This window comes from Heloderma suspectum, chromosome 7 (assembly GCF_057233095.1).
Source record: "Heloderma suspectum isolate Gila_16-S chromosome 7, 16-S_ref, whole genome shotgun sequence".
In the NCBI taxonomy this organism is placed as follows: domain Eukaryota; kingdom Metazoa; phylum Chordata; class Lepidosauria; order Squamata; family Helodermatidae; genus Heloderma; species Heloderma suspectum.
This window is the reverse complement of record NC_139464.1, coordinates 14,790,067-14,794,362: the sequence shown is the minus strand read 5'-3', so window position 1 is coordinate 14,794,362 and position 4,296 is coordinate 14,790,067.

The following is a 4,296-nucleotide window of genomic DNA, read 5'->3' as shown; positions in this document are numbered from 1 at the left end:
ATATTTTGGTTGCCCTTTTCTGCATTTTTTCCAGGTCTACAATATCTTTTTTTAGGTGTGGTGACCAGAATTGTACACAGTATTCCAACTGTGGTCGCACCATAGACTTCTATAAAGGCAGTATGATATTGGCAGTTTTATTTTCAATTCCTTTTCTAATTATGCCTAACATGGAGTTTGCCTTTTTTACAGCAGCTGCACACCGGGCTGACATTTTCATCGAGCTGTCCACCACAACCCCACGATCTCTTTCTTGGTCAGTCATTGCTAGCTCAGGTCCCATCGGGCTATACTTGATGTTGGGATTTTTTGCCCCTACATGCATCACGTGTCTAAGGGGCCATAGGATGCTAGACATTTCCCCTGCATGGGGGTTCCCCCCCTTGACTCACACCCTGCCCCTCCCAGCTGCCATGGAAAGCTCCATGGCAGCTTCCTCTCCTGAGGTCAGGGTCATGACCTCAGGAAGGAAATAAATGGGCACAAACAGAGGTTCCTAAAGCTTCTGGTGTTCCTCCCGCCCTGCAAGGCTCTTGCTGGCAGGCCTTAAGGTGGACAGAGGGCTCTGAGATTGGAGCCCTCCTTCCAGTGAGCATCAGTCCTGTAGGATTAGACTTTTAGAGTGTGTAAGAATAAGAAGTGCACCCACAAACCCACGAATCCAAGGCCAACCATTCAACATCACAGTAATTCAAGTCTATGCCCCAACCACTGATGCCAAAGAAGCTGAGGTTGATCAGTTCTATGAAGACCTACAACACCTTCTAGAACTAACACCAAAAAAAGATGTCCTTTTCATCATAGGGGATTGGAATGCTAAAGTAGGAAGTCCAGAAATCACCGGGATAACAGGCAAGCGTGGCCTTGGTGTACAAAATGAAGCAGGACAAAGGCTAATAAGAGTTTTGCCAAGAGAACACACTGATCATAGCAAACACTCTTTTCCAACAGCACAAGAGGCGATTCTACACATGGACATCACCAGATGGTCAATATCGAAATCAGATTGATTATGTCCTGTGCAGCCAAAGATGGAGAAGCTCTATACAGTCAGTAAAAACAAGACCTGGAGCTAACTGTGGCTCAGATCATAAGCTTCTTACCACAAAATTTTGGCTTAAATTGAAAAACGTAGGGAAAACCACTTAACCATTCAGGTATGACCGAAATCATATCCCTTATGAAAATACAGTGGAGGTGAGGAATTTGGGATGGACGAAAGTCCCTTACCTGGTCCCGCAGCTTTTTTCGGGGGGGGGAGGTGCTCTGTTTCTCCCCCCGAAATTCTTGGCAGGCGCGGAGGTGCCCCGTCCCTCCCCGCCGAAATTCTGGCCAGGGGGGAGGCGCCCCTTCCCTCCCCGCCGAAATTCTGGCTGGGGGGGAACGCCCCGCCTCTCCGGCTGCGAAAGAAAAAAGTAAAGAAAAAAAAACACGTGATAGGCTACGTAAAGATTCACGTAGCCTATCACGGCTAGATTTTCAAAAAACACTGTGATAGGCTACATAAATCTTTACGTAGCCTATCACGGCTGACTTTGAAAAAAAAAAAAAGCGCGTACGCAAATGGCGGCGCCCATGGTATTCCTTATTTTGGCCCAGGTAGTCTACGTAACCGCGGGGTATGCGGTGGCTTAGTGGTTAAGACGCTGAACTGCAGACTGGAAGGTCAGCAGGACAGCAGTTCGAGACCCGAGTGCTGCGTGACGGAGTGAGCTCCCGTCTTCAGTCCCAGCTTCTGCCAACCTAGCAGTTCGAAAGCAAGAAATTGCAAGTAGATAAACAGGTACCGCCTCGGCAGGAAAGGTAACAGCGTTCCGTGCACCTCGGTGTTCAGTCATGCCAGCCACATGACCACGGAAGCGTCTTTGGACAGCGCTGGCTCTTCGGCTTAGAAACGGGGATGAGCACCGCACCCTAGAGTCGGACACGACTGGTTGGGGACACCTTTACCTTTTTCTGTCTACGTAAAGATTTATGTAGACTACAGTGAAAATAAGGGCAACACAAATAGTCATAATCAAATGATTATGAATTCATAATGAAATCCCTTATGAATATACAGTGGAGGTGAGGAAAAGATTTAAGGGATTAGACCTGATAGACAGAGTGCCTGAGGAACTATGGACGGAAGTCCATAACATTGTTCAGGAGGCAGCAACTCAATCCATCCCAAAGAAAAAGAAATACAAGAAAGCCAAGTGGCTGTCTGATGAGGCTTTACAAGTAGCTGAGGAAAGAAGGGAAGCAAAAAGCAAGGGAGAAAGGGGAAGATATACCCAACTGAATGCGGATTTCCAGAGAATAGCAAGGAGAGACAAGAAGGCCTTCTTACGTGAGCAATGAAAAGAAATCGAGGAAAACAATAGAATGGGAAAGATTAGAGATCTTTTCAAGAAAATTGGAGATATCAAGGGTACGTTTTGTGCAAAGATGGGCATGATAAAGGACAAAGAAGGCAGGGATCTAACAGAAGCAGATGAGATTAAGAAGAGGTGGAAAGAATACACAGAAGAACTATACAGGAAAGATCTTAATGCTCAAAATCCTACAAGCTAGGCTTCAGCGGTATGTGAATCGAAATCTACCAGAAGTACAAGCTGGGTTTTGAAGAGGCAGAGGAACTAGAGATCAAATCACCAACATTTGCTGGATCATGGAGAAAGCAAGAGAATTCCAGAAAAACATCTATTTCTGCTTCATTGATTACACTAAAGCCTTTGATTGTGTGGATCACAACAAACGGTGGCAAATTCTTAAAGACATGGGAGTAGCAGACCACCTCAGCTGTCTCCTGAAAAACCTCTACGAGGGTCAAGAAGCAACAGTAAGAACCGGACATGGAACAACCAATTGGTTCAAAATTGGGAAAGGGGTACAACTAGGCTGCATATTGTTGCCCTGCTTATTTAATTTATATGCAGAGTACATCCGGAGGAATGCTGGGTTGGATTAATCACAGGTTGGAATTAAGATTGCCGGGAGAATTATCAACAACCTCAGATGTGCAGACAATACCACCCTAATGGCAGAAAGCGAAGAGGATCTAAAGAGCCTCTTATTGAGGGTGAAAGTGGAGAGTGCAAAAGCTGGTCTGAAACTCAACATTAAAAAACTAAGATCATGGCATCTGGCCCTATCACCTCCTGGCATATAGAAGGGGAAGAAATGGAAGCAGTGACAGATTTTACTTTCTTGGGCTCCAAGATCACTGCAGATGGTGACTGTAGCCATGAAATTAAAAGACGCTTGCTCCTTGGGAGGAAAGCTATGGCAAACCTAGACAGCAGAGTAAGAAGCAGAGACATCACCTTGCTGACAAAGGTCCGTCTAATCAAAGCTATGGTTTTCCCAGTAGTAACATACGGCTGTGAGAGCTGGACTATAAGGAAGGCTGAGCGTCAAAAAATCGATGCTTTTGAACTGTGGTGCTGGAGAAGAGTCTTACGAGTCCCCTGGACTGCAAGGAGGTCAAATCAGTCAGTCCTAAAGGAAATCAACCCTGAGTGCTCATTGGAAGGACAGATACTGAAGCTGAAGCTCAAATATTTTGGCCACCTAATGTGAAGAGAAAACTCCCTGGAAAAGACCCTGATGCTAGGAAAGACTGAAGGCAAAAGGAGAAGGGGACGGCAGAGGATGAGATGGCTAGATAGCATCACCGATGCAAAGAATATGAACTTCAGCACACTCAGGGAGAGAGCAGAGGACAGGAAGGCCTGGCGTGCTATGGTCCATGGGGTCACAAAGAGTCGGACACGACTTAACGACTGAACAACAACCAGTTCATGATCTTGGCGTTCTAGTAAAAAACACAGTAGACCCCGCAAACCTGAAGTTTGTCCACCCCTGATCTAGGCTGCCCTTGGGGGATAAAATGTAATAAATAAATAAATAAAATAGCACTATCTGACAAACATTGGGTGATTTGCTGTGGCTTGAACAAAGCTGTGTATTTTTCCACCACACTGTTAAGCATACATGCTCCTTAGGAACTCATTAACCACCCTGAGACAATATGTCACTCATACTAACAGCATCATTTGTTAAGAAGCACACTGCAAATGTGTGCTTAATTATGGTCCTGGGTATTTTCCACTCTTGGTTTCTCTCACATTATCTGCAAAGCCAAGTCCCAGTGAACCAGGTCCCCCCACCCACCCCCGTTTGGTAATTACTGCTTTATCTAGATAACCCTTATGTTGTGTTCCAGTTATTGTAATCCATAAAGATAAGGTCCAAAATACCTTTTCAAGATGTTACAAGGTGCATAAATATGTCCTTTTTGAATTCCACCCT